Source organism: Ambystoma mexicanum, chromosome 6p, assembly GCF_040938575.1.
Source record: "Ambystoma mexicanum isolate Mex_15411 chromosome 6p, UKY_AmexF1_1, whole genome shotgun sequence".
Lineage (NCBI taxonomy): Eukaryota > Metazoa > Chordata > Amphibia > Caudata > Ambystomatidae > Ambystoma > Ambystoma mexicanum.
In genome coordinates, this window is record NC_090935.1 from 189,425,451 (window position 1) to 189,438,893 (window position 13,443).

Consider the following 13,443-nt stretch of genomic DNA (forward strand, 5'->3'; position numbering starts at 1 on the left):
CTTACCGCCAATTACGAGGTCCCTTAGCGCCATGGCGCTTTTAACACCTGCTTTTAGCAGGTGTTAAAAACCATGGCGCTAAGTGACCATGGAGTTAATTACGCCACCGTAATTTACGGTGGCGTAATTAACGCCTTCCCCACTCCCATTATGCCCTATGGGGCAAAAATGGGAATGGGGAAGGGTAAATGGGGATTGGGGACTTACCGCCCCCGCCAACCTCGGAATGGGGCGGTAAGTCCGCCAACCACCATGGCGTAAACGTAGTTTACGCCATGGTGGTAAAGTCACGGCCCAGGCGGTAACTTACCGCCTGGGTCGTAATGAGGCCCACAGTGTTAATGGAATAAGACAAGAATTGGACTAATGTGCTGCAATGGTGAAATTCACTATAAACTCACAAGAAGAGCCACAATAATTTCTAATGTACTTACTACTGGTACTGGAGAACAGAAACATTCCTATAAATCTTCCAGATTTCATACATGTGGAAACATACATGCACTCTCTGTAACAATGTGGCACAGGAACACATCCCTAATGAAGACTTTGTGTATGTATTCATACCTAACTGTGAATCCGTTCCATTTCAGCAACTTGTACAAAATGCAAACCATGGCAGATTATGTACTAGCTGCAATTCAGATAATCGCTCCATCTTACAAATACAAACACACAGTAAATACGTAATACTAATGCTTCTACGTTACAATGCAGGTGGTACCAAAAACAACTGCAAGCTGACTGGATTCACACATGGAGAAGTATCTCTTGGTAAGAAAACCTTCACAACAATAGGTATAATATACCACACACGAGCCACAACCAATGCAGGTCACTACACTGCATATATAAAAAAGAATTGTGGATGGTTCGAATGTAATGATAATACCATTACTCTAAAGCAGAGATTACCAGCAAATCTTATAAACGCTTATTTAATATTCTTAAAACTAAAATTTTATAACTAATCTGTACATACACAATAATAAAACTTCAATTAGAAAACTATAAACAGTTAGAATACGCCAACAGGTATCTAACTGCCCCAAGATTTTGCAACAATCAAACAGATAAATCAACACCACTAAAATATACGAAGAAATAAACAGTTAGAATACTCCAACAGGTATCTAACTGCCCCAAAAATCTACTACAACCCAACAGATAGATTACTAACTTGAAAAATATAAATAAAAAACTATAACCAGTTACAATACGCCAACAGATATCTAACTGCCCTAAGATTCTGCAACAACAAAACAGATAAATCAAGAAGAAATAAACAGTTAGAATAAGCCAACAGGTATGGAACTGCCCCAAGATTCTACAATAAACAAACAGATAAATCAATACCACTAAATTATAAGAATAAATAAACAATTAGAATACGCCAACTGGTATCTAACTGCCCCAAAAATCTGCAACAACCCAACAGATAGATGAGCAACTTGAAAATATAAATAAATAACTATAACCAGTTAGAATTCACCAACAGGTATCTAACAATCTGCAACAAGCCAACAGATAGAACATTAGCCAGAAACAACAAATAAACACTGAAAAGAAAGAAAGACATGTATTGTACCATAACAAAAAAAAAGGTTATTTTTTTTAATCTAGCATGGATTTTTTTTCCCACAGTCCCACAGTCCCAATGATTTAAGAAACAAACACATAAACTGAGCAAATTGCACAGTACACTGGTTTGTAAACTACTAAATATGAGGGTCAAAATAATGCAAAAATGCCTATTATGCAATGCAATAACTCATTATAAACTACCTACACTGACATAATCTTTTCTTTTATCACAGAAATTGAAAAAGAATATCTGCTCCAGTTACCCAAGTCAAGAAAAAAATATATTCAACCACAAAAAATCAAACAGTAAGTATATTACAATTCAACTCACAAATACTGCTCCATAACACAACCATTGAAGCAAACATCTAACCACACACCACAATTCAAAATGTTTACTTCCATGGATATGTTATATTGCAGTGCTTGTTACCAAACTCCACAATCTTAATTACATGACGTAGCCAAAACTTAACATACAAACTATACAAATCAAACAGTACGCAAACTGTAGACTTGTGGATATTTGATGGCTGTTTGATTCTATGGGTGTGTTATGCTGCAGTGGTTGTGGCCAGGGCCTAGAGTCTTGGGGGCATGGCCGAAGGCCGTATCCTGGGTGCATGGCCTACGGCCTTTGGCGATGCACCCAAGACTCTAGGCCCTGGCCACAACCACCGCTGCAGAACACACCCATAGAATCAAATATTTTAACTATGCTATATGGGCATTTTTTATATCAGCGGACAGCCGTGGTGACCGCGGACATGATAAACACATCAGGGGCGCCTGCCACCTAAACAAATAAAGCATTTGACCCATCTCTTATTGCCCAACCTTCCCAAGCATTCTTACACACTAACATACTCCCATAACTTGTATTTTTCCCACGTTCATTGCTGCGCTATCAGCCGGTGTCCGCGGATCCAAGATGGCGGATGCATCAAAACAATATGACGCACCTCACACTTCATACCAGCCAATCAGCGGACACGTCGCATGTCCGCAGACATGGCGTAAGTCGATTAACCAGTCAGTGTCCTGTCCGCAGAGTGAACAGGGAAGTGTGTCTTCTGCGGAGCGGACATAGATATCACTAATTTTTTCACACCTAATTTTGATCGCTTTAAAAAAAACTTCTGAACAGATTTCCACCAAATTTACAAAAGCATGCTTTTGGGATCAAGCCGCTGCTCCTGTCACAAATTTGGTGAAAATCCGTCCAGCTGTTTGGGCTGTAGGTGTGAGCAATTTTTTTTCCCCATTCACTCTATGGGAAAAAAATAAATTTTGAGACCCCTCTATAACTTTGCCCCCCCTGGACCAAACTTTGCAAAATTTAGAGTGGACCATATGCTTTTTTTGCAAAGTTTGGTGTGGATTCGTCCACAGGGACCGAAGTTATAAGCCGCCCAAAAAGTGCTCTTCCTATGGGACTAGCAACTTAACCATAACTACACGGCCACTGCCGTGGGCCATGTAATTCAATGAAAAAACTTTGTTAAAGGGACGTTATGGTTAAGTTGCACTAGTAAAAACTTTTATGGTTACAGGTAAAACTGAAAAACCTCAGAAATTCGCCAGTTATGGTAAGCTAAGCAACCATAACTTGCGCCACCACAGTGCACTGCTGAGACTAACACCCATGACATCAAAGACGACATCACAAATTAATATGCCAACAGGTATCTAACTACATCCATAATACTACAATAGTACTTTTAAAAGTCAAGATATTTAGAATACGCCAACAGGTATCTAACTACTTAAAAAATAATGTTTATTGCAAAACACTTGAAATACGCCATTACAATTCTTGTTACTACAAAATCTCTTCTAAAGTATAATGTATTTATACTATGCCAAAAGGTTTCTAGCTATTGTACTTTTGGGTACGGTGTTGTTTCATCGCCTGTCATTATTATGGCTGCAATTTAAACATGTATTAAATTACGGAATAGGTAATCTAAATGTTTTGGGGGTGGGAAAGGACAAATAAGGGGTTGGGGTGTTAGTGAATAGTAAAAAACAGGTAGTAGAGGGAGAGTTTGGGGGAAACTCCCCAAAACCCTAAAAAAAAAAATGTTGACCTATTTTGTAATTCAATTCAATACGCGTTTAAATTGCACTCGTAATAAGGACAGGCAATGAAAGAACATAGAACCTTGTTTATGAAGGTAAAAAAAAAGTAAATGTATATGTGAAATTGTATGCAATTAATGTCAAGAACCATAGGAAAAGTTAAGGGTTTGACCCCCCTCTCCCGAAACACAGAAGCCGAATAGACCGACCACTCCCACCATGGTTGGCACAGGCACCTGGATGCTAGCGTAACAGATAACCATGTGGCAGAGAATGGGGGGAAGAAGGATTAGGGAGAGGTTGTGGATAGGTAGGGGGTAGTAGGTACACAGGAAAAAGGATAAGGGAAACATAGTTTGGATAGGTGTGGGGGAGTTCAGTGAAAAGAAACACACAGGACCTTAGCTAACACTCCTGACCCATTCCTACCAGCAACCCAACATGTCATAAGTACCTAGAACATACTTCTACCTGAACCTGCTCCCTATCTACTGCAATGTGAACTTTCCACCTTGAGACATTAGTGCATTTAACATGAACACATAGCATATAAAGTGTAAGCAAACATGTAGCTGATAGCATCATCCTTGGAACGCATAACATCACGTCACATGAGCTTCTCTGCAGACTTGCACATTTGAACGGAAAAGGTTTTGCAGCACATGTAACACATATTGAGAGCAAGCATGATTTGACATACAAGGGGTCTTCCCCTTCATGAAGGAACAAAACACGTGTCCCATAGGGCAAGCGAAAGCAAACAAATCTCCTGCATTTAATCAGTTCAAAGAGAACCTGTTAATGTGTTGCTGCTCTTGTTATAATGTCATATCATATCATATCATCATAACAAGAGCAACAACACATTAACAGGTTCTCCCTGAACTGCATGTGCTGCCTCTAAACTAAAAAGGGCACCTCTGTGATTAAAGGCAGGAGATTTCACAGTGTGCGTCCCTAACAGTGTGTAATGTCCCTCCGAAAAAATAGAATCACGCCTTACAGTTCAGAACAACACTCCTAGCCTGGGAAATGTAAATCAAGTTTCCGTAGCCCCTTTTGCGTAAATGTTCGTCACTGCGAGTGGTACGCATTCCGCACAACCTCCCCCACATAACTTATTACATACAGCATCAAGCACTTAGCTGAGTGTCCGGAACCGCGCGGGGTGACCGGGCATGAAGCAGTTGAACATTGAACACACCGGATCGTCTCTGTGCTCACCGCAGCGGCCCAAGATGATGATGTTCCACTGTTTGCCAGTTTCCCTCACACAAACCACCGTGACCGCCCATGCTGGATACTCATTAGTAATCTGCACCTGAGCACGGGTGTCCAGCACCATAGATAGTGCTGCCAAGAATGACACCAGCTGTTGTTAGGCGGAAACCTGTGCAGTTCCCTCTGGGACCACTGCAAAAGATTTAGGACTACAGTTGTTTGGCAGTAAACCCACTTGGTAGCAGTCTGTACCACACAGATTCACTTGGTAGCTGTGGCTGAGCAGTCAGACTTCCCTCAAGAAGAGTTAGGCAGTATGTGGAGTATACAATATAGGGCAATCTACATAGTAGAACAAGCAAACACGGAACAAGGCTTCGGTATAAAGATATAAGGGTATTTATTTATAACAACACATCTATAGAAAACACTCTGGCACTAATACGGCAAACAACTTCAATCACAATTACTATATGAAGAAAAAGATCAATCCCCCTAACAATATTTCGACAAGTCTAGGTTCACCGGCATCACTTATTTGCAGACAGAGGTGTACGCTTTAACCTAGATGGCACTCTAGTATTCGTTAGGACGGGAGAGAAAAATAAGGCAGGTTATAAAATCAACTCTGTACCAATACTTTACGGACAAATGCAAGGAAAGTAAGGCAGGGTCTACTGCAGATCACAAAGTTCAGAGGCCAGGCCCACTCGGAGAGAGGCAAGGCGATATGTCCCAAAAGTGTCTCAGTGGAAATGCGCTTTGAGTCTTTATCGCAAATTGTTATGGAAAGGTTGGACCAGTTCAGAACAGAAAGTTAAAGAACGCTTGGAGGCGACCCAATGGAAAGGCGAGGATTCAGACACCTCACTCTATCCGGCAGAAAGGGAAGCCAGGCGGGTACGGTACCTTGTTTGTGGAGAGTCAGCTCCGGCGGGGGCAGTTGTTCCTGGTGGTGGATGCACGTCGGGTCTTTGCCAAGAGTAGAGATGATCTCGTCGTTGAAGAACAGTAAAGTCCGGTGCACCACCAGGGAAGACACCAGCCGCGGAGTGCTGCGTCACAAGGCACCACCTTTTGGTCGCGGTACAGGGGTACTGGCTATCCGGTTGCCGAGGTGCTCTGCACGGGCAATTCGACCACTGCGTCCTGGGGCGAAGAAAAAGCAAAGCTGACTGGTTGTTCCCACCAGTCAGAGGAAGAGACTCTCCGGCAGGGAGATCTCCTCTGTCGTCGGGAAGTGGTGAGTCGGTTCAGCAGGGCTCCACTGGAGGTGTCATCATTGCACGTCGGCTCAGCTTTACCCTCGTCGGATTCTTAGGTCCTGTGGCGACTTCTGAAGATCCAGTCCCAAAAGCCCTGCTTTTATGCAGAAAACCCCCATTCATTCAGCCTAGCTGTCAATCAAAACACTCTAAGTGGTGAGCGGGGAGGCTCACCACTTGGGCCAATCACACCAGAGTGCGACCGGAGTTGGCAAGGCAACTCGGTCCAGGGTGCCTAAACCCCCTCCCAAACCCCTGTGGTAACCCAGACAGAATGGCACCACTTTGGAGGGTCTCTGTACAGAAGCCCGCCAAAAGTGGAACAAAGGGCTCAACCTTTGGTTTAGGAGTCACAGAGACGAACACAGACGCCATTTTAAATCCGATAGACTTATTTAAGATAAGTAGACCGGTGGTATGTTAGAGATTAACGAGAAAAAGTATCAATCTCCAGCAATGGGAAGAATCCCATAGGGTTATATTCGGGGTCGAATATAACAAGTAGTTTCCACTGCCACCAGCCAAAACTCGACGAGGGGGGACGGGACAGTGACCCCTCGAATAACAGACCCAGAAGTAATCGAATTACCCCTACTATTACTGCCAAAATAGGATGGTTTGTACTAGTTCTGTTAGTAAATTTAGGTCTAGTAAAGCCAATGGTGACCCTACATGCCCGGGGAGACAGTAGTTAGTCCCCGGGTATGGAGTCTATGATGGAAGTCCGCTAAGACGCCCCAGTGCTACGGCACATAGGGTGCGGTGTAACACACATAGAAAAACATATGAGACCCTATGGAGTAAAAGACCCCATAGCCCATAGAACACAATGACATTACAGGAATTACACACCTTCATGTCCAAGAGTGGGAGAAAAAGAGTCTCACTCTTGGCAGGATGGAAAAAACAAACTCCAGAAATCCAGCAAAGCTGCTGGGAGACTCACTAGATTAGGAAATTCAGCCTAAACAGAGAATTCTCCCTAACTTCCATGCGCGAAGTACCTGAACTACAAACCTCCCAAAAGGCTGCTGGGAAGTGTTGTTTCTTCCTCCAGCAACTAGTCTACACATGGCCTGTACACCTCTTTCTGCCCCATTCCCAATTCCTGACAGTACCTCCTCTCCAAGGCTCTTCCCAGGTCCTGTTTTCTCCCGATGTCGTAAATGAAATTGACGCACCAATTTAGGTGCATGGGCAGTACTTGCCGGTACCCAAGAACAGTCCTCCGGCCTGTAACCACACCACTGAATCAAATACCACAACACTTGTTGCCTTCTCCTTGAGTTCAAAATCTGCTTCACCTCATATTCCATTTGCTTCTCCTTCATAATCGCAGGAGGTCTTTGCGCACACATATCAGGAGCTGCGGGTTTAATCCGAGACACATGGAATACAGGGTGTATCTTTAAATTTGTAGGCAAACATAATTTTAAAGCCACTGAAGAGATCCATTGCACAATTTCATAGGGACCAATACATCTAGGTGCAAATGTACGTGGTCCAACCAAAGGCAAGTTATGTGTTGATAACCATACTCGATGCCCCACCTTGTATCTTGCGGCTTCCTGGCGTTTCTTGTCTGCTTGCTTTTTATAGTCCCCCTTGGCCTGTTCCAAATTAGCTTGTGCCTTCCGCCTAATGTCTAGAAGCAACCGCTTTCTTTCCTGTAGTACAGGAATCTGTTCCACCTCAGGTAATATTTCAGGCTCCTGTCCTGTAACCTCACAATATGTTGCACAAATAGCTCCCGCACCCGGCATACCACTACATGGTACAAAATGAGCCTGTTTAGATAAATAATCTACCACAATCAAAATCGTGTCATATTGATAATCAGGGGGAAGATCAGTAATACAATCCATAGAAATGTGTGTCCATGCCTTTTCAGGAGTGGGTAAAGGCTGTAATAACCGTGCTATCATAGAGTTGTTCGCCGTGCTACGATCACACGTTTCACATCTCTGAATGTAATCAACGGCATCTTTCTGTAAATTCAGCCACCAAAAATATTTTGAGGGCTTAATTAATCAATGGCATGCCTGTGGCTCAGACCATAGAACATGAGCAGATGTGGCTGTCATTTAAATATTTAAAGATATGTGATAAGGATAAATAAATACCGTTTTCACTATGCTTCGCTCAAAGGCTCTTTCATCCTTACTTCAGAACTCAGAATTCTGTCATTCAATGTTGAAGAGCTTTTCAATCGTCTGTAGCTCCTATTGAAGACATAAACAGGGCAACACAAGTACTTAGCGTAACCTGTATATAGCACAACAGCACTTTCAAGATCCCTTTCATCAGTTTGTGTTACAAGCAGGAAAATACATTTAGGAAATACCTTGTACTTTTTTATTCTTGCCAGGTAAAAACATTCATCCACAGCTCAAATGCAACCACTCATCATTCCGGTACATAAGCTAGTTTGTTTTACCATTTACGTCAGTCCTAAAAAAAGGACATTTTAAACCACCATTACAAAAACTGCTCCCTCACTATCAGTACCCTCCATTTAGCAGTCTGCCGGTGATCTAATGTAACACAGTATTTCATGTATCAGCATTACTCGCCCTAAAGTGACAAGAATAATGGTAGTCGTTGGTCGATGGTACTCCTATATTTTTTAGTACGATTACTGAGGGAGATGTAGTTCCAAAACCTACTAACCATCATTATGTTAAGGATACCATGCTAATAAAATCTGCTGCCCTATCTACATGACAGGTTTCTCATCTCTGCTCATTTTCTCCAGTCAAAATTCAATAGAAATAAAGAGTACTATTTAGAAGACCCTTAAACATTCTTTGCAATATTTGCATGCATTTGCATCTCTATCTAATTACAGTTTCAAGCATATCCTTCCAATGTTTTCATCGAGGTGAGGCAACTATACAAATTATTCCGACTCATGTACTCACCTTGCAACATAAAGGGGATGGCCTTAATTACTTTCAGATCTCTTCATGACCTCTTTCTGGAGATATATGCCCTCATGTAATCCAGTCTCATCACTTTTGGTAATACAAGTCTTTCTCTGTTTTTGCTCTATAAATCAGTGTTTAATGCTGTTAATTTTGGACCCTTCTATTACAAGCAAATTTGTCCAATAAAAATACTCTGGTCTAGGATTTCTTTTCAGTAAACTTCAGAGCTGTAACACTCTTCATTTTACTACACCTCTGCTGCTCATGGACCTCATGTTTACTGCCTACTGTTACAATTTATTTTGTAGTAATATGTTTACTGATTAATGTAATTTCTTATATTGGCATTACGCTTATATCAAAACTGATTTTGCTGCTGCTCGGTGTGTGATTTTTTAAGGAATCCAGAGATGTAATTTGTTTCTTTGTAGAATATGGTTCGCTTGGAAATTTCCTTACAATTCATAATTAAAGGTACAAATAGTAGGTTTGGGAAAGGGGATAAGGTTTTTAAGCAGTGAGCGGTTGGGCTTAATGAAGGACTGTGGGAGAAAAGATTCAATCACATTATGCTACTGTTCTGAATTTAAGAACTGTAAAAATACAAATGTTTGAGAATGAAATAATCAGGGGAAAAACACATGGAATCGTTTGTAATCATGGCCAAGCAGTTGGCAAATATGACCACATACATGATTATCTTGCTGTCTTTTTCTGGGTTCCGATAGTGCTTCCCTATTGTTATTCTGGGTACTTTGTCCTTATATCTTCAATAGTTTTTAAGAATAGCCTTTCTGCTGGAGTTACTTGTCTCAACGACTAATTTGCTGAAGATGCAAAAATTGTCCAAACATACATTTGATGCATACCTGACAAGGATGATACGTGCCATGCCTTAAAAAAAGGTGTTTCTGTCCATTTGGTTATGGTGAAGGCTAGGCCAGGAATGTGTCTTCATTGTAAAAGATAAAGTTTAAGGACACATTACTGACATTTGAACGAAACTTCAAAGATTCATGGCAAAGACATCAGCACATTCTGCGATAATGGGCCTCATACCAAGGTCGGCGGTAACCCACCTACCAGCTAGTGTCCAGCAACCTCGTAACACTGCTCCACCACCGTTCCCAGTGCCAAAGGGGCATTTTAAGTCCTGGTGGCCCGGGATGTCAGGCAGCGGAAACTGTTAGTCCCCATTCCTGTAGAGTCCCTAGGACTCCATGGGAATGTGGACATGGAAGCACTGGCACCGTTTCTAATGGTTCTGGTTCTGTGATAACCATGCCTGCAGTGGCCGGTGTTCACGGCAGGTCAAACCGACACCATTATTTCCGGTCCGCCAGACTTGGATTTATGCCCATTCGACTTTATAAGCATTGGGCCCCTATTGCCAACAGGAATAAAGACCTACCTATGTTGCAACCTTTATGGGTTGGAACATGACATAAAGGATTTAAATATTTGCAATGTAATATTTGAATTGGCATCCTCCACAATGTGCACCAGAGTTTTATTTCTCACTACTAAAAATGAAGTCCTATTTGTCTGACAGCACACTTAACTTCAGACACTTTCACATAAAATGTAGAAAAGCTGTTTCCTGCATACCTCCATGGCTCCCAATATTTTTTTCCAGCTCTCCAAGTTGATCACAAATGTACCTTTCTCCGCTGCAGTAAGAACTGAACCATTGCTACAATAGTTAACAATAAGGTAATTCAGATCAGACAAGCAGCCTGTTTTGATAGCTTGGCTGAAGGACAGGAGTATTTCACACACTTCTGCCTATGTATTCAGTAACATACATCTTCTCCTCACCAAATGAAATGCTATTGAAATTAATGTATAAAAAATAAATCTATCAAATGGAATCCATTGTTCCAACAAATTCTCATTTTGATTTTACATGCCGTAATATGCAAACATGTCTCTTCATTTCCTGTATTCACTTGTTCTCAACCTACTTTTCTCTACTATAATTGTTTCTTTATCATAAAACAACCTGCTGAAGACTGCTCCAAAATAAATCCTCCCTAGTCCTCACTGGATTGGTCTTCTATGGGCTAGAGTGTGCCGTCCTGGGGGGTATAAACCCACCAACTCCATTGTGAACCCCTGTCCCCCAGAGAGATCGTGGTCCCTTGCAGTCATTTACCCACAAAACCTTGGCAATCCGCTTCCCTGTTCAACCTGGTCATGGTCCAAGACCCTTAGCCCAATCTCCTACTATTTGATATGCGCCTCCATCACGTCTTCAATTTCCTTCCTTCTCCTGCTATTCCTCCCACCACTTCTATGGCTCCTCTGCCACCCCCTTCTTCTACTGCTCTGGCTCCTATGCCATCCACTACATCCCTGGCTCCTCTGCCACCTCCTCCTTTCACCTGTCTGGCTCCTCTGCCACTTCCGATGGGTACTCCTCTCCCCTGTACTCTCCCACCCATGAAGTCTTTCAAAAGTGGCAACCTGCTCCACGTGGCTACTCTCAACACTCGCTCTGCTGTAAAACACTCCTCTGACAGCTGCCACATGCTTGAACTCCTTGACATGGATGTTCTCGCTCTTACTGAGACATGGTACAAGGCCCGCTATGTCACAGGTTTTGACACACTCCTCCCGAGGGCTGCAAGATCCTTCTTGAGCCCAGGTCCAATGGGCCCAGAGGTGGAATGGCCCTGATCTTTCCTGTGTGGATCCCTGCTTCCATCATCCCCACTCAGATCTATTCCTCCTTTGAATGCATGGTCTGTAGGCTCTCTATCTCTCCTGGCCTCTCTCTGACAGTGGCCACCATCTACAGGCCACTTGGCCAGGTCACTTTCTGCTTCTCTGAGTGGGCTGACCTCACCAACTCTCTCCTTTCCTCTACTTCCCAGCCTCTCCTCCTTGGCGATCTCAACATCTACCTGGACTCCCCAGACTCCTCTGCGTTCTTTCACAACCTATATAACTCTAATTCCCCTCTTGATTCTACCCTCTGCTCTGACTCACTCTGCCGGTCACACATTGGATGTTCTCTTCTTTTCAGACAGCCAACTCTGAAATCCTCTCACTATCCTTATCTCCTGGACTGACCACTTTCTTCTCACTTGAATCTTTCTGTTACATTGATAAAAGCTCACCTAGCACTGCCACTTTCCTTCGCAGTCAATTAACCTATGAAGCTAGTGTCACTGGCTGCCTTTGTCCCCACTTTCTCTCCCCCACCTACCCCTGTGGCTGACTCCCATCCTGACACAGCCCTTTCCAGCCTTCACTTTTCCATCTCTAACACTCTGGATATCCTTGCCCCTGTTATTAGGATCCGCCTGAAGATTGCCACCGAGTGCATTTCTTGGTATGACTCTGATCTGGCCACTCTGAAATGAAAGTGCAGCGTAGCTGAAAGGAAGTGGGGAGCTTCGGATGTACCTTCTGACAAACTGTCCTGCAGGCTGCTCCAAAGGCAATACATACTCTCCATCTTTTCTAAGAAGAGGGTCCATATTCAAGCCCACATCTCCGCAGTCTCTAACAACATGGCCAAACCTTTTAAAATCTGCAATGAGCTAGCCAATACCTCAGCAGTATCTATGTCTTCTACACATACTCAAGCCCTCTTCACAGAGCTGGCTTCTCATTTCATTTTTAAATTCCAGGCCAAAATGTCCACACTCTCCTCCTCTTCTCTTCTCTCTCCCTTAAACTCTTGCAGGCCCACCTTGGCCACCCCCCTCCTTTCCTTCTCTCCTCTAACACCTAATGATGTTTCAGACAAGTCTGGTCTATGAAAGTTTCATCTAAACAGGTAACTCCTGCTCCTCCAGAACCATTAAGGACATCATTGGTTCTCTCGCTTCATCCTTGACCGATTTCTGTAATTACTCCCTTGCTACTGGATCTTTCCCCTCTCTTCTTCAGTACTCCCTTGCGCACCCCCTACTGAAAAAGCCTTCTGCCTACCACTCCATTCCAGCAAACTATGCCTGATCTCCATCGTTCCTTTCCTGGGCAAACGCATGGAGAAGTTGGCTATCTACCAGCTAACCCTCGACACTGCATCTGTTGGTTGTCTCCATGACCATCAGTCTGGCTTCAGAGCAGCCAGAGGCACGGAAACTGCACTCCTGAACACCCGTGAAGATCTGCTCTCTAATCTGAACTCTAGCTCTCACTCTGTCCTCAGTCTTCTCGACCCTTCCTCTGAATTTGATACAGTCAACCACATCATTCTGATTACTCACCTCTGTGAGACCCTTGGCATCACAGATCAGGCTCTGGTGTGGCTGACCTCCTTCCTCCTTGACCGAGATTCCCAGGCTCAGCTTGGATCCTTTATCTGCACCAGCTCTCTCTCCACATGTGGTGTTCTGCATTGCTCAACC